Raw genomic sequence first — 18,675 nt, 5'->3', positions numbered from 1 at the left:
TTTTGTGTTCCCTTACTATTCTTGATATGATAATTGTGCGACTTTCAAAATGCAGCTGTTGCTTTAATATTCAGTTTGTAATGTCATCTTTTCTGATCATGTCTAATGACCTGCAATTACTTTAAGATCATGTGCAACCCCAAAGCATTAAATTACAACTTTCTGTAGTAACATCTAGTTAATGCAGTAGTTTTGCTGTATTATCATAGAAATCTGAAATGAGTGACATTAAAAATGATTTAATGTCATACTTCTCCCAGTTAGTCATCAGATGCACATATATTGGGATTAGGGATGAAATTGGAGTTGTACAAATCCAGAAGAATTGATGACTCGCGGGGTCTTTACACTTATTTTAAAATTGCGTTACATGGTGCATTTTAACAAAACTTCTGAATTTACAGATGGTGATTGGCAATCATTGCTAAGTTCAGTAGAGTTTGCTAGGCATGTGAAATCAAAAATTTGACTGAAGATATGGGGTTGAGAACAATCTTTAAAGTGAATTTTTTAGTGGAGAGACAATGAGGTCCAGGATATGCCAGAGAGCAGGAACAATTCGATCATAATGACAGGGTGAACTGAAAGCAAGTGAATGCATTGTCATAAACCTGAGGAATGGAGTGCTTGGGTTCGATAATTGGGAAAGAAGCTTGAAGAGACCATTTGGAACAAAACCACAGAGCAGTTTGTGGCAAAGAGGATTTTCAATGCACTTTTATGAGGTGGATTCACTTGTCAGTCATTTGTGGGTAGAACAATTAGCCACATGCAGGTATGGCTGTCATGTTACTAGATTAGCAATTCGAAGATTCAAAATCTCCATGTCAAGTTGTGACATTGAATTCAACAACTTAGGTGTTATTCGGACTTGTTTAAAAAAAAAATACATAGGATGTCCCACACAGAAACAGGCCATTTGGTCTAACTGACTCATGCTGATGAATGATGGTCTGTGAAAGCTGCTGGCTTTGTTATTTTAAAAAAACTCACCAGTTCAAGTTCCTATGGGGAAAGAAGCCAACCATGCATAATTTTGGTACTGGAAGTGATGGTTGCAATTAAAGCAGAATACCAAATATGTTACAAATTGTGATTTGAATTAATAATTGATTATCTGAAGTTGACAAAAGATGTTACTCATCCTATACTCATCCTCATGCTGCATCATTGACCATGGATGAGTACATGTTTTTTAACTGTAATTTCTTAATTTGCCATTTTCAATGTAATGATTGGGCAAACTGTGCCAAAATCTAATTAGATTTGTTTTTTGTATAGCTTTATGTTTCTAGAAAGATTGACTTTGCTTTGAATTTTTGATCTTCATAAATTTCATCTGTTTACAATTAGTTGAATTTTGGTATTAACATGAAGAAAGTAACACACAGCTTTCAGTATGACTATACAAAAGATGATGTGAAGTTTCAACACTGAGTTTCTGCATATCATCCATTCAATGAGCTATTCAGCAAAATAGTCGAGAGCATTAGCTTCTTCTCAGACAGTTCTGTTAATATCAAAGTTGAAATTTGAAGCCATTTCATTAATTATACAGCTGCAAGTTAAACAAACCTGCTATTCTATTCATGATTCCTTGTGAGTTTAATGGAAATGACAGACTGATTTGAAGTAATGAATGAGGGAACAATTGTTGGATTTCATCATTTAGTTTGACTCAACAGAACTGTCAACATGCAAATTAGTGCAGGGAATTGAAATGAACATTTCAGGCCAGGATGTTAGAAGTTTGAATAATTGCAAGGCTTCATTTATTGGAACTTAAAAAAAAAAATTTGCTTTTATTAATATCAAAACAATTTTGGTCGTGTTTTAAAATGTTGGCCAATTCCACCTGCTTTGCAGTTGGCAGGTTATTGAAGAGAGCAGGGGGATGTCGATGACAAAGGAAGACATGAATGGGGAAGCACCTATTGTAAACAGGCTGACTGTCTTGGAAACTGCCGAGACAGACGACACTGCCAGTCCGAGAGGTGGACAGGTCTGCGAGTCAAAAATTGCTGTAGAGGCAGAGCCGAGAAGTCAGACATCACGGAGAGCTGTGGTAATAGGGGACTCCATTGTGAGAGGGACTGACAGGGCTTTCTGCAGCAACAGGTGAGATTTGAGGATGGTGTGTTGCCTTCCTGGTGCCAGGATCCAGGACGTCACTGATAGAGTGCAGAGAATCCTCGAGGGCAAAGGTGAAGACCCAGAGGTGGTGGTGCATGTCGGCACTAATGACGTCGGGAAGAAAAGGAGGAGCATTCTACAGCGGGACTTCAGAGAACTCGAAGGCTGAAAAGCAGGGCTTCCAGGGTGGTTATCTCTGGTTTGCTTCCAGTTCCTCGGGCTGGAGAGGCCTCGAACAGAGAGATAATGGACCTGAACGTGTGGCTGAGGGACTGGTGTCGGAAGCAAGGATTTAAGTTCTTGGATCACAGGGGTATGTTTTGGGGTAAGAATAAATTGTACAGGAGGGACGGTTTGCATCTTAATAATCGGGGGACCAGCTTTCTGGCAGGCAGGTTTGCCACTGCAACACGGGTGTGTTTAAACTAAGTAATGGGGGGGAGGGGCCAAACTGGAAATTTTAAGAATGAAATTAAAGGGAAAGTGAGAATAAGAGGTTAAGAAGGTCAACAGAGCAGAAAATTCAAAAGGGATCGTACAGCATGGCCAAGTGAAATAGGGATTGATAGGAAGGGTGAGGGGAGAAACAAATTCAAAATATTATATGAATGCACGAAGCATAAGAAATAAGGTGGATGAGCTTGAGGCTCAGTTGGAAGTTGGCAAGTATGATGTTGGGATAACTGAGACGTGGCTTCAAGTGGACAGGGCCTGGGAAATGAATATTCAAGGCTATACGTGCTATCGAAAGGACAGACTGGTGGGCAGAGGGGGTACGGTGGCCCTGTTGGTGAGGAATGATATTCGACCCCTTGCGTGGGGGGACATAGAATTTCTCCGCTCTGTCCATACTGACTCTAAGGGTAGAAAGACCCTAATGGGAGTTATTTACAGGCCCCCAAACAGTAGTCAGGAGGTAGGGTGCAGATTGAATCAAGAGTTGAAATTGGCCTGTCACAAAGGTATCACTACAGTTGTTATGGGAGATTTCAACATGCGGGTAGACTGGGAGAATCAGGATGGTGCTGGACCCCAAGAAAGGGAGTTTGTAGACTGCCTCCGAGATGGATTCTTAGAACAGCTTGTACTGGAGCCTACCAGGGAGGAGGCAGTTCTGGATCTGGTGTTGTGCAGTGAATCAGCTTTGATCAGGGACCTCAAAGTAAAGGAGCCATTAGGAGGTAGTGACCATAATATGATAAGTTTTATTCTGCAGTTTGAGAGGGAGAAGGGAGAATCGGAAGTGTCAGTATTGCAGTTGAACAAAGGGAATTATGGAGCTATGAGGGAGGAGCTGGCCAAAGTTCAATGGTACAATACCCTAGCAGGGATAGCAGTGGAACAACAATAGCAGGTATTTCTGGATATAATGCAGAAGGTGCAGGATCAGTTCATTCCAAAGAGGAAGAAAGATCCTAAGGGGAGGCAGGGGCAGCCGTGGCTGACGAGGGAAGTTAAGGACTGTATAACAATAAAAGAGAAGTATAACATAGCAAAGATGAGTGGGAAGCCAGAGGACTGAGAAGCTATTAAAGAGCAACAGCGAATAACTAAAAAGGCAATACACAAAAAATGAGCTATGAAGGAAAACTGGCCAAAAATATAAAGGAGGATAGTAAAAGCTTTTCTGGCATGTGAAAAGAAAAAAAGGTTAAGACTAAAATTGGGCCCTTGAAGTCCGAAACAGGTGGATTTATTATGGGGAACAAGGAAATGGCAGAAGAGTTGAATAGGTACTTTGCTTGTGTCTTCCCTAGTGAAGACAGATCCAATCTCCCAGATGTAATAGTGGCTGTAGGACCGAGGGTAATGGACGAACTGAAGGGTATTTATATTCGGCAGGAAATGGTGTTGGACAGACTGTTAGGTCTGAAGGCTGATAAGTCCCCGGGACCTGATGGTCTGCGTCCCAGGGTACTTAAGGAGGTGGCTCTAGAAATTGTGGAAGCGTTGGTAATTATTTTCCAAGGTTCTATAGATTCAGGATCAGTTGCTGCGGATTGGAGGGTGGCAAATGTTGTCCTACTTTTCAAGAAAGGTGGGGGGAAGAGAGAAAACAGGAAATTACAGATCGGTTAGCCTGACGTCAGTGATGGGAAAGATGCTGGAGTCAATTATAAAAGATGAAATTACGACTCATTTGGATCGCAGTAACAGAATAAGTCAGAGTCAGCATGGATTTACAAAGGGGAAATCATGCTTGACTAATGTTCTGAAATTTTTTGTGGATGTATCTATGAAGATGGATAAGGGAGAACCAGTGGATGTAGTGTACCTGGACTTTGAGAAAACCTTTGATAAAGTCCCGCATAGGAGATTGGTGAACAAAATTAGGGCTCATGATACTGGGGGCAAAATACTGAGTTGGATTGAAAATTGGCTGGCTGACAGGAAGCAAAGAGTAGTGATAAACGGGTCCCTTTCGGAATGGCAGGCAGTGACCAGTGGGCTACCACAAGGTTTGGTGCTGGGACCACAGCTGTTTACGATTATATATTAATGATATAGACGAAGGCATTAGAAGTAATTTTAGCAAATTTGCTGATGACACAAAGTTGGGTGGCAGTGTGAAATGTGAGGAGGATGTTATTAGAATACAGGGTGACTTGGACAGGCTAGGTGAGTGGACAGTTGCATGACAGATGCAGTTTAATGTGGATAAATGTGTGGTTATACACATTGGCAAGAACAGGAAGGCAGATTACTATCTCAAAGGAGTCAAGTTAGGTAAAGGGGAAGCACAATGAGATGTAGGTGTTCTTGTACATCAGTCAATGAAAGCAAGCATGCAGGTACAGCAGGTAGTGAAGAAAGCTAATAGCATGCTGGCCTTCATCACAAGAGGAATTGAGTATAGGAGCAAAGAGGTCCTTCTGCAGCTGTACAGGGCCCCGGTGAGACCGCACTTGGAGTATTGTGTGCGGTTTTGTTCTCCCAATTTGAGAAAGGACATTCTTGCTATTGAGGGAGTGCAGCGTAAGCTCATGAGGTCAATTCCTGGAATGGCGGGACTATCATATGTTGAAAGATTGGAACGACTGGGCTTGTATACTCGAGTTTAGAAGGATGAGAGGGGATCTGATTGAGGTGTATAAGATTATTAAGGGATTGGACACTGTGGAGGCAGGAAGCATGTTTCTGCTGATGGGTGAGTCCAGGACCAGAGGACACAGTTTAAAAGTAAGGGGTAGGCCATTTAGAACAGAGTTGAGGAAAAACTTCTTCACCCAGAGAGTGGTGGATATATTGGAATGCTGTGCCCCAGAAGGCAGTGGAGGCCAACTCTCTGGATGTTTTCAAGAAAGAGATAGATAGAGCTCTTAAAGATAGTGGAATCAAGGGTTATGGGGATAAGGCAGGAACAGGATACTGATTGTGGATGATCAGCCATGATCATAATGAATGGTGGTGCTGGCTCGAAGGGCCGAATGGCCTACTCTAGCATCTATTGTTTATTATGTGCCATTGCTCTTTTGCTGAAATTATTAGTGTTCAAATATTTACGTTGAGCCAGTTTCATAATTAAGTTTTGGTAATATTATACATAATTGTCCCTTTTTGAGTAAAGATATTCCTGTTCCATTGTTGTAGGTGAGCAAATCTGGTTTTGATGGGGACAGAGTCCTATTTCAGGGTTATATCCTTAATTGCAACATTAACTTTTTTTTTGCTTTAAGAATTTTGTTGTGGAGGTAATGTAAGCAATTGGTTTCAAAGCCCAGTTTGTGCCACATTATTGTTCTTGAAAGATCATTTCCATTGATCAGCATATCTAGAATATGTCAAAATAAAATTTTATCTTTGATTTGTTCCCAACATGTTTTTACATTTTTTTTTGTATGGACGTAAATTAATCACAAAGGGATGGAGTCGCACACCCCCCTCACTATTTCTCTGCAAGTCACACTTTAAGCGTGAAGACAAGCTTCTGTGATAGTTTTGCTTTCAGTCTGGTATCTGTGAAGACTGCCATTTGCTATTTCCTTAGAACAATACAGCTGAAATTGTCGGACCTCAACCGCTGCCTCTAATTGTTTAGAATCTATTCTACTTTGCATTTCTACTGCTGTTAAATTGTTAATTATTAGCAAATGTCTTGATATCAATTAATAAGTAGTCAATTATATATCTTTTTAAAATTATAACTGGACGTAGTTGCATGAAAATATAATTATTTATTCATTCTCAGGATATGGGCATTGCTGGATGGCCAGCATTTATTGTCCATCTGAAGTTGCCCTTGAGAATGTGGTGATGAGATATCGTCTTGAACTTCTCTAATCCATGTGCTGTAGGTAGACCCTCGGTTTCCTTAGGGAGGGAATTCCAGGCTTTTGATCCAGTGACAGTGAAGGAATGGCTGTATATTTCCAAGTCAGGCTGATGAGTGGTGGCTGAAGGAACAGCAACCAGAGGAATGGATTCTACAAGGATTTGGGGATCGAGGGGAGGGAGGGGAGCTGCTGAATACAGTAGGCAGTATTGAAAGACAGCAAGTAGGTTTTATGTTTTTGATCTAATTGGCTTTTCTGTTTGGGGGGGGAAAAAAACTACCTCTTTTGAAGTAATTAGTAGATAGAACAAAATTCTGATTGAAATTGTTCAATTGTCATGCTTCCAAAGTTGCCCTTCTCTAGTATTGATTTTGTCTCTGCTCTGTGGGATGATCCCTACCTTTAAAGATTACTTTACTTTTTAAAGTAGGTGTGAGAATAAAGGATTTATTTTCTGTGCATCAATACAAGTTTGAGCACTAGAGGCAAAGTGTAAACGTAAAACATCACAAGGCATTGTGCAGGAGCTTTGTAAAACAAAATATATTGAGCCATGTAAAGAGATGGTGAATACTGAAGAATTTGAGTGTTTTAGGTCCTGAGCGTCTGAAGGCATGGCTACCAACGGGGAAGAAGTTAAAATCTGGGATGAGCGAGAGTTTGCTGAGTCTAGATACCTTGGAGGCTTGAAGGGCTGTTTGAGATGAGACGTACAGAGAGGTGAGGCCATGTAACAGAACGTGTTGTGAAACCAATAGTAACACTGCCCAAATCTGGCATGTCACCCACGAGTGCTGGTCTAATCAGCTTCTTGTTGATGGCCCTAGTGAGGTTGAACTCCCCAACCACCTCCAGGTTTTATTCCACTCGGTGCAGCTGCTTTAAAAACAAAGATGATCATTTTAAAAAAATTTAGGTGCTGATTTGCCCAGACACCAGCTTTGACAAAACAAGTGTACAGGTGGTGAAGGTACCTAGCAGAGCAGGACATTGCAAAGCACTATGCTGCAAATGTGCAATCAATCCTCGGGTGGAAGAAACCTCCCATTACAGAGGCATTGATGGTAATTTTGAAGTGAATTTTTGCTCTTTATTGTTATTATGATCCCCATGGAGCAGGAAAGGTTTGTTACAATTGTGACATTTATAAAAGTATGGTTTTGTTTTGTTTCATGGTGCCTGGGGACAATGGCTGAAGTTTCTGTACCTCTTGTGTCGATTCAGTCTCCTGGGACGATCCAGTTGGTGGTGGTACTGGACAAGTCAGATCCCTGAAAGAAAATCTAACTTGACAGACCATAAATTTGTTTTGCGGTTGGTTACTTTTTGGTTAGTTACTGAAATACTGTCATAAAAATCTGCTTTAATCACAGAATTAGGGGGTTGATGGCAACGCCTCAATGGTGTTATAGCTGGACTATTAATCCAAAAAAGCCGGATAACATTCTGGGGATGCAGGCTTGAATCCCACTGCGGCAGATGGAATTTGAATTGAATAAGAAAAGTGGAATTAAGAATCTAATGACCATGAATGGATTGTCGGAAAACTCACCTGGAAGGCCCATTTGGGAAGGTAATTGGCATCTGGTCTACATGTGAATCCAGACTCTCAGCAACGTGGTTGACTTTTAACTGCCCTCTGGGTAATTAGGGATGGGCAGTGGGGGCTGGCCTTGCCCTCGTCCAGTGAATGTGTTTAAAATAAGCTTACTACTCAGAAGGAGGAAAAACAAAGCTCAGTTAGAAACACAAATAGCAAACCAAAGTTTTAACCTGTTCCGCAACGCTGTTGTTTACCTTGACACCGAGTTTGACTTCGACTGAATCCTCCCAGTTTCTTTTCCTTGGAGTATGGCTATGTTTTACAATTCCTTTAGAGTTTGTTAGCATGAAATATTCACAATTCCAGTCACCACATTCTTCTGACATCGAATGACTTGTCATTTCTATCCAGTGTTGCCTGCTTTGGCAGCTACACACACCAAACTATTTCAGAGAGGGGTGACTGGACACCCTGAACTGAAAGCTTGGTTCTTCCTGTTAGGTGAAGCTAGATTATCCTGTAAGGCGAGCCCCTTCTGAGAATGTAATCCTGTTCTTCCGATCTGGGACTTTGAGCCATATGTTCTGAAATCAAAACAAGCTTTTGGTCTGTTGTAAACTCCTCAATTTAAACACTTTTTTTTAAATTCATTATCAATACGGAGGGTTCTCCCGGGCACTTGGCTACAGTCACAGGATTTATGCAATTAAAAGTAGGGCCTTAAGTGGTATTATAGAGCAGAGAGACTGGGTGTTCATGTACATGATTCTTTGAAGTTTGTGTTACCAATAGACAGGGTGATTTAAGCTGGCATTTGGCATGCTTTTCTTCATTGCTCAGACCTTTTGAGTATCAGAGATGGGACATCACTAAGGCCTTTTCTGGAGTCTTGTGTCCACTTCTGGTTGCCCTGGTATAGGAAGGAGATTATTAAGCTGAAGAGCATTCAGAAAAGATGTTGCCAGGAATGCAGGGCTTAAACTATATAAGGAGAGGCTGATAAGCTGGGACTTGTTTCACTGAAGTGTAAGAGATTGAGGGGTGACCTTTTTGAGGCTTACAAAATCATGAGGGATATGGATAAGGTGAACGGCAGGTGTCTTTTCCTTGGGGTGGGGGATTTCAAGATGACGAGGCATATTTTGTAAGGTGAGAGGAGAAAGATTTTACTGTTTTACACAGTGGTTCATGTGCCGACTGAACTTGCAGAGGAAGTCGTGGATGTGGGTCAGTTACAATGTTTAAAAGACATTAGGATAAGTGCATGAATAAGAACTGTTTGGAGGAGCATGGGCCAGGAGCAGGCAGCTGGGACTAGTTTACTTTGGGATTATGTTTGGCATGGACTGTTTGGAGTGAAGGGTCTGTTACTGTGCTGCATGACTCTGTGGCTCAAAGGACCAGGGACTTATTGCAAGTTAAAACTCTGGCAGTGAAGTTACGGGAAGAGCCAGGAGTGGATTGGGATAATCGGTCTGGAGGTAACAAAGGCGCAAATGAAGGTTTTAGAAGATGAACTGAAACCGCTTAGAGCCAAACAATATCTCACTATGTGGGATAACACTATGTGAGGCTGGATGAGCGCAGGCCAAGCAGCGTGAGGGGAGCAGGAAAGCTGACGTTTCAGATGGAGACCCTTCAGGAATGGGGGAGGGGAAGGGGATTCTGAAAATCCATATGGACAGAGCTTATTTCAGGGCTAAGTCTGAAACTAAGATTGCAAACAACCTTGTTTAATCTCAAACGCTTGCTTGGAGAGGATAGGAAACTAGTTTGTAAATCCCACGGATTTAAGTGTTTTGAAGAAATTAGTGGTGATGAATGATTTGGAATCAGAGGTGTAAAGCCTAGAGAGAGGAGAATTTGAGTGACCAGCACTTTCAAGGGAATTCAGTTAAAGGAGCAGGAAGTGACAAGATAAACTGAGTGAGCATGAGAGGAGAAAGGTTTTGGATGTTTTTCTTTTCTGCAAAAGATCAGGGCTTATTGTTGCATTCTCGTCTGGTCCTAGAATAGTGCACAGAGTAGCATTGTCCAAAATTATGAACAATTTGTGCACTTTATATTTGAGTGCATTGCTTTGCCCAAATAATATTTACCAATTAGTTTAGTAAATCATACGTGGCCCTGGGTGCCATGGAAGAATTCCTGAATGATCATTTCATTAGCATGTTCATTGTCTGCCAAGTTATCCACAATAAAAGATCCTGAATGGAAGTTGTCTAAGATTTTGAAGAAATCAAATGTACATGTTGTCCTCTAAGCAATACACTGTTTTACTGACAGCCTCGACATCAAGACTCTGTTTTAAAATTGAAAACCTTCCCTGATGATTGTTAAACATCTGGTAAATACTGAGTCCTCACAAATTATTTTGTTTTGAGGAGGGGCACTCCTTTTCAGGAGAATTACTGCTGTTATATCAGCCTTTAGCAAGAATTAAAACCTAGTTTTACGTAGCAACCTGCATTCATCTCTGAAGGAATAGCAAGTGTTTCATGTTCATTGTTACTACTTACAGGGTAGCTGTTTGGTAATCTTCAATTATTACTGAGTCATGTACCCAGATAATTAATGGAAGAAATGCCATGAGCCAGTCACCGATTGCAAATAATGTGAAACAGATGCCCTCACAATGGGAAATGCAGGTGGTCGGTCCAGTCTAGAAGCAGCTGGGGTGAAGATTGCAGATTTGTCAAAAAAAGTAAGGTTTTAAAGTTGAAGTAAATTCTGGTAACCTGCTGAAATGTTGCTGCTTAGATTTGAAGTGATTGTCTCAAAATAGAAAACAATTTTTTTCCCCAATTTTAAGACGTTAAACTTTGCATTTAGTGAGAGATCGGAATGCTTTACAAAAGCACAAGCCTGAAGGCTGGATGTTCCTTTTAGCTTTGGGGCCCAGATATCTGGGCCAAATGGCCAGCAGGAACACGGTTGCAAATGGCAAGGCCATCTCCAGCAGTCTTCATAGAGGTGATCTCCTAATTGTCACTCTCTGAGCTTGCTGTCAACATTGCAGGCTCCATTGGTTTTGAGGTGGGTGCTGCTGAGCTAGGAACGGGAGGCAAAGTCAGCTTTGAAGTGCCTCATAGGCAATGAGGAGATTTGAAACTGACAAGACAGAATGTCTGTTGGAGCATGGGGATGCCCCTTAAGCACCCTGTGGGATGGGCAACAAATACCAGCTTAGCCAGTGACTCCCTCACCCCACGATTGAATTAAAAGAAAAAGCGCTTCTGAGGTCGTACCCCAATGTCTGAGAATGAGTATTAAGGCATCATTAGCTCATCACAGTCCATCACTTACAGATGCACCACATAAGGCTCATTTTCAAAATGTGCACTAGGATATGGAGCAATCGTTTGTCATCTGTTGTCCTGGAGCGTCTGAGTCAATTCAGTGAACCCTAAATGTAGTCTTTTTTTCAGGGCTGCCAATTATGAATCAAGAACAAATAAATTAATAAGAATATAACCTAGAGAGGATGTTGCTTTTCTTCTAATCAAAGCTCATGTAATTATAGTACTTTTGAAATTGTAAGGAAAACTCAAGTTCCAGCTGTGCTTATGTCACTTTTTATAACCTGAAATGGGCTTAGTTATTTGCATCTGGGTTTACCTGTTTGATTTTTAAATACTGCACATGAATAATCCAATGATACAAATTGCTAAGGCCAAACTCAAAAGAAAAACAAATTTCATATGATTTGATTGCAGTGTGTTGGAAATAAATTAGTATTTTTTAACTTCTGATTTTTCAGTCAAGCAGCATCTTATGTGAAACATGACCAGATTGTCAAAAAACTTAGACTCTAAGCACACTTTCTTTTAAAATGTGTTTCCGGAATAAGGAGTAGGCCATTTAGAACAGAGTTGAGGAAAAACTTCTTCACCCAGAGAGTGGTGGATATATGGAATGCTGTGCCCCAGAAGGCAGTGGAGGCCAACTCTCTGGATGCTTTCAAGAAAGAGATAGATAGAGCTCTTAAAGATAGTGGAATCAAGGGTTATGGGGATAAGGCAGGAACAGGATACTGATTGTGGATGACCAGCCATGATCGTAATGAATGGTGGTGCTGGCTTGAAGGGCCGAATGGCCTACTCCACCTATTGTCTATAATATTAATGGAAAAATTAGTATTTATTCTCCAACTCATTACTTCTGTATCAAGCAAAGGGCTCCATTATTTTGTATTGAATGTATAGGGTGAATGTATTTAAGTGTAATCAAGTTACTAAGCAATAACAGAATAATAGCTTTGTAGTGAATGAAGATGCCAATGCATGGGCAAAACCTGTCTGTCCAGGCTGTTGGAATTCACCATTTGTTTTGATCAGAAGTGAAATTTGAAACTCTCCTGACCGTTGCACATTACCATGTTTTAACCTGGTGTATCAAGGATATACTCTTTAATAATGACAGGGCTGTTATGTAGTTGATCATCTTCTATTAGCTTTGCAAAAATGTGAAAAAGAAAGAAAAATGATTATTTCTATCCAGGTGAGAGTGCGATGTGAATGTAGGTCTGACTATGAATGTAGCAGTTTTGACTTGAGGGGCTAAGGAGAAGTTGAGAAAGCAGAATTTCCAGTGGGGCAAATTGTAAAGGTTTTGTGTTACAAAGTTGAGACCAAGTAGGTGATCGATTCAGTCATAGAATACAGACTTGCTGTGGCCTTGGAGTATGCCCAAAATACCAGAAAGTGACCAAACTGACCATAAGACGTAGGAGTGGAAGTAAGGCCATTCGGCCCATCAAGTTCTCTCTGCCATTTAAATCATGGCTGATGGGCATTTCAACACCACTTCCCTGCACTCTCCCCGTAGCCCTCGATTCCTTCTGAGATCAAAAATTTGTCGATCTCTGCCTTGAAGGCATCCAACGTCCCGGCCTCCACTGCGCTCCGTGGCAATGAATTCCACAAGCCCACCACTCTCTGGCTGAAGAATTGTCATCTCATTTCAGATTTAAATTTATCCCCTCTAATTTTAAGGCTGTGCCCACGGGTCCTCATCTCCCCGCCTAACGGAAACAACTTCCTAGCATCCACCCCTTCTAAACCATACATTATCTTGCAAGTTTCTATTAGATCTCCCCTCAACCTTCTAAACTCTAGTGAGTACAATCCCAGGATCCTTAGCCGTTCATCATACGTTAAACCTACCATTCCAGGGATCATCCGTGTGAATCTCCGCTGGACACGCTCCAGGGCTAGTATGTCCTTCTTGAGGTGTGGGGCCCAAAATTGGACACAGTATTCTAAATGGGGCCTAACTAGAGCCTTATAAAGCCTCAGAAGCATATCGCTGCTTTTATATTCCAACCCTCTTGAGATTAACGACAACATTTCATTTGCTTTCTTAATTACGGACTCTACCTGCAAGTTAACCTTTCGAGAATCCTGGACCAACACTCCCAGATCCCTTTGCACTTCTGATTTGCGAATTTTCTCACCATTTAGTAAATAGTCCATGCCTGTATTCTTTTTTCCAAAGTGCAAAACCTCACATTTACTCACATTGAATTTCATCAGCCATTTCCTGGACCACTCTCCTAAACTGTCTAAATCTTTATGCAGCTTCCCCACCTCCTCAGTACTAACTGCCTGTCCACCTAAATTCGTATCATCGGCAAACTTTGCCAGAATGCCCCCAGTCCCTTCATCCAAACTGGAGCATATCTATCAGTGTTCGGACAACACTTGAGCCTGACACCTCCTGAATAGGTTGGACAGCTAACAATCTGAGTTCAGGCTTGGCCAAGAATCTGTTGCACAGGATACAACTGCTACAGAGATCAAAATGTGATTGTGTTTTAAAACCTTAAAGAGACAGTTTAAAACGTAGCAAAATTCAACCCTTTTTGCAGTTTTCTAACTGTTTAGGTAAGTGTTATGATCTCGGGTGTGGGACTGATTGGAAGTTTCGGCCTCTATTAGGTTTCTCCCTGCTGTATTGATCCATGTCCCTTCAACTTTGCTCTTGGAGCTTGTGGACACCAGGGATTTGCGTGATTCTAGCAGGTTGTTTTTCACACAGGTTAAAATGACCAACTCTGAGCACACCTTGTTCATACTTGATTGTAATAAGTATTGTTGGCTTTCTCCCCGCACCTAAAGCATTGATTTGAAAATCTTTGTTTAAAACAATAAACAATTTCCATCTTAAACCTTTATTCAAAACTTAATGCCTGATGTGCTTAAAACAACTGGTGTAATTTTCCATTCCCTTGAGCATTGAAGGCCAGGGCAAAAAAATATCAGCTTTTTGTGTCAAGGTCGGGGGGGGGGTGCGGGGAGCTGCAATTATCTGCTTGAACTTAATGATTTATGTCAGAAACTCACTAATAAGCACTGACTACCTTATTTTCATGTGTTTGCACCTCAGCAGTAATCTAACCAGCCTCCTTTCCATGTAGCCTCCAATTCTGACCTTCCCCAAGAAACTAGATATTGTGGTGCCGTGGTGACATTTTAAAGTCAGCGATTACCTGGTGATGTTAGCATCTCACTACTTGTTCCTCTGGGACTCCATCTAACTCTATCATTACCATAATATCCCTGCATGCACTGGTTATCATCATCTCCAGTTTAATATTTCATTTGGTTTTTGTCCATGTTTGAGCTTGCTTTGAGGTAGGATCCTGGGGTGAAGGACAGTGATGATGCCGGATTGCACCACTATGGGTGGGCACCATGCTGGATTGCACCGTGATGGGCGGGTACTGTGCCGGATTGCAGCGTGGGCTGATGCAGACTACAGACCTGGTGCTATGAATCTCACTCAAACATCTTGCCAAGAAAGGAACGTTTGGCCTAAAGTTGGACGAGTGATAAATGACACTCCACTGCCCAGCACAGCAGTGAGTGTATTTAGAGTTGACTTATTTGAATGTAATGGTAGTGCTCAACTCAACGTGGAGAGCCTTAACCTTTGATCCAATATCCAGTTTCTCCAAACCACACACTCCACCCCAAAATAACACCAGCCAGCCACCAACACCTTCCTATGAGGCCTACAACCGGTTCTCTCTTCCAAGTGCTGGCCATTTGTGCCACACTGATCCCACTGTAATGAGGCCTCAGTCCTCTCAGTTTGGACACACCAACTGAACCATATGCCACTACCTCTGTCTGAATTTCTACCTTTGATATCTCTGATTTTGATTTTGGTCAGTTTTTTTAAAGAAAACAAATGATCGATGTTAGCTGAAGACAATGAGCACTTATAATGCATGGCAGTTGAATTTAACAACAGTGATATTTGGGCTAAGAGAAAAATGAGAAAATAGTGACTGGAGGGATCTATTGTTGTGTATAGCATTGCATAGAAAAATAAATGCAAGTTAAAAACTTGTCCTTTTGAGAAATTAGCACAATTGCAAACTCAAGAAGAAATCAGGAAATGGTGAATGTGTTAACCTAATTCTTTATCAGTTTGGACTAATTCCATGTGCAGTCAAACAGGCTAGGGAACTTAGAACATATGTCGAGGTCAGTAAAACATACGCTAGACAGCAATTCAGCATTCTATGTGCCAGCCTAGAAAACCAGCAATAGCTGGCCAGTGCCTTTTGAAAATGCTGACATCTCAAGCAGTCCTGGTGTGGACATAACTAATCGCTTAGGCCTTCTAATTTAAGTAGAAACAAATATCCTTTCATTTGTTTTGGAGAGGGTTTTAAAAAAAGCGTGAAAGCCTGAAAGGAAAAATGAAATATTGATGGCACAAGCTTTCAAGAATTTATGCGTGAAAATGTTTTTAATTTCTTCCACTAAAAGTGCATTCTAGTCGCATTTTAAATATTTTACACAGTTTGACTCAAATTCAGTGAAACAACCATTTTATGATTTCTGCAAAAGTTATGTCAGCATTGATGCCCAATTCTCCCTAAAATCTACCTTTTTGTAGCTAATTCCACTTCCTTGCAGACTGTATTAAATGGGAAATTTTCTCTCGTTCAAATTCCTGTTCTTCTGAGGAAAAAATTCAGTTTCCGTTGCTGTCCGTTAGACTGGCACGTCTCCTTTTTCTTGCCCTGATGAGCCCCACCCCACCCCCGGCTACCACTGTCCCCCAATTCATACTCCTGTTGCTTTCGCCTCTCCAGTGGACCTTCGATGCTCTTATTCCAGATCCTTACATCTGCCACTCTCCTCATTCTCCTGAAAGCACCCCTATGTTCTTCTGTCCCCTTACCTCCCCCAACCCAACCACCCTCCTGTTGATTACCATTCATTTTTCACCTTCCTACATATAGTGCTCCTCTTAGCCAAATCCAGCTGCTCTTTGAAGTTGTCCAGTTGCTAAATACTCTGGGTGAGAATTACTATTCTTGCGAAAATTCACTGACAACACTGTTCTTAACATGAGTCCTGCTGCTTTTGAAATGGTTCCAGACACGACATACGATAGGTGGGAATTTCAGCTCCCTGGACAATCGCCACTGTAGGCAGTCCTTCTGATCACTTCAAGTAGTCGTCAGCGCTAGCGCACTAGTTAGGGCTGAAAACAGAAATCACACCCGCATGTTTTTTGTCCGACACGTTGATTTGTGTGCTGGGCTGTTATTCTACTGGCATCAATGTTCATGGTATCCTTTTGCAAGAAGCTGCTCTATCAGTGTGTTGCTAGAAGGCACAATTAGGAAGATTTGAACCAGGTGATGGAGCTGGCATGAGTGGACTTCAGAAATATTTAAAAGACGACTTTTTGGCGCCAACTTGGAGCGCATTGACTGCATAGTTAACCTTGCTTATAGAAACTATATACACCACTGATTTAAACAGATGGGACTTGCTTGGAAGGCCCTCTTTAAAGTTATTTTGTCGCATGAATTTTGAAGTTGGAGTATTTCTGTTTGCGATTAGTACTGTTTTGTTCCCACATACATGGCGGAGTATATTTACATAGATATTTCAGGAGGTCACTGAAAACTAAACTACTCTTCAAGTCTTTTTGTGCATGAACTCCATGAGCGACTAACAATCTCTTTTTGCTACATCTCCTGATTCCAGGACCTTGAGACCATTTTGTTATACTCCAACTCTCTGCTTCTACAGAGCAGTGTTAGTTGTGAGTTTTGCCTTTCCAAGGTGAGCAAATTTTTTTTGGATTTTGCTGGCATAGCTGGAATCTGCCAGAATTCTCAGTCTGTTATCCCTGCATGTTTTCCATGTCGAAGACAGTGGGGAAAAATGAGGGATTGGGCCCAGCTTTTAAAGCACAGTGGGATCTACTACCATGCTGTGGGCATGGATGTGCCTGCAGCCTTAATTTATATAGCATTGTAAAATTGCAAACTACATGTCAGCAGGATATCTGGAACAGGTGTGATATACTTTGAGCTTAGCGAACAAGAGATGAAGTTCCGAACGTGAGAAGCATTTTTTTAAAAAAGAAATGTTGAAGTATGTTAAGAGGTGCTGGTCTTGTCCCAAAGGCATAACTGCCATAAAAAGGAAGTTAATATCATTTTAGAAATCACAAGTCATGCTTCATGAATTTGTTGAAATTCTTTGAGGAGGTAGCCAGCTTTGCTGAAGGGGGCTAAGCAGGGGACATAATTCTCTTGGAATGCCAGAAGGTGTTTCAACATTCCACATGTGGGATTTTATAAAAAGAATGGACTTAGTGAAATGATGCTGAATAAGTTAGTTGTGCAACCATCTTTCTCCCCCACCCACCCCCTTTTAATTGGGAGTTGGAGGAAAAATAATCTCAAATTATCAAAATTGAAGTTGTCAAAATACAGTGGCGCAAGGGACAATTCAGATTATGTGATCATGAATTTGATGTTTGAAATGTATTCATTCAGCTCAAAGCAGGAAGGAAATAGAACCCTGTGGTAATTAGTATTGTGGCCCAAAGCAGCCTGGTATTTTCGACACAGCATTTGCAAACAGGGATTGACGTGGAATTTAAGGGGCTTGCTGGTGGCTTACCACCTCCATCCTGAAAATGCTTTTAGGTCAATGTAATGCTGATCTGATCCCCAAACGTTTCGACATTCAAGGTACAGAGTACTCCTTTCCGGCCCTAAGACAGATTCCAGCACAGTGTCACTAGCCCTGGACATGCACAGGACTGCAGGAACTGGAAACCTGCTGTTTGGCTTGGAGACTCATGATCATCTTATCTTGCACAGTGCTTTGAAGAGACAGGATTTCATTAGGTTCATGCCATTTGGTTTGTTCGTGAGGAACAGGGCAGACAGGACAACTGGTATGGTCATCAACACCATTGGTCTCATCTTGTTAACATTCATTCAGTAGCAGTCTACCCATTCTGTGCCTACTCCCCACCCTTGCAGCAATAGTCAGTAACTCAGTTGAGCCAGGAGGAACTTCAACATGAGATTCATGCCTGCTTGTTGACGATAACTTCACATACGATAGCATTGCTGCGTAATACCAGCGACAAGTTTCAAAAAAAGAACCAAAGAAGGATTTGAAATTATTGACTACTTGTGAATGGTATATCCAATGGAAGGACATATCACCATTTCCCTTTCTAAAAGATGAATTCAGGTTCAGTAGAGTAAACTATGCCTTTCTGTTGCATTTATTTCACTACATCTTGTGCATGGCCTGACACATTAAATTTGCCATTGTAATAAAGCTATTTCCCTGGCAGCACCAGAAAGCTTTCTGAATCCATTTGTATGTTAAAATCTATTATTTTATAAAATTTTGCATTTCTTGACTCTGAAATATTGTTCCTGTT

At 41.3% G+C, this 18,675-nt stretch overlaps 1 protein-coding gene across 5 annotated transcripts in view; it reads left to right on the top strand.

The window, feature by feature from the left end:
• The window catches only part of me1 (malic enzyme 1, NADP(+)-dependent, cytosolic), a 393,143-nt gene that overhangs the window by 275,930 nt on the left and 98,538 nt on the right, over nt 1-18,675 (top strand). The gene's annotated exons all lie outside the window — the stretch shown is intronic.

This window comes from Stegostoma tigrinum, chromosome 4 (genome assembly GCF_030684315.1).
Source record: "Stegostoma tigrinum isolate sSteTig4 chromosome 4, sSteTig4.hap1, whole genome shotgun sequence".
In the NCBI taxonomy this organism is placed as follows: Eukaryota; Metazoa; Chordata; class Chondrichthyes; order Orectolobiformes; family Stegostomatidae; genus Stegostoma; species Stegostoma tigrinum.
This window is presented reverse-complemented; position numbering and strand designations above follow the sequence as displayed.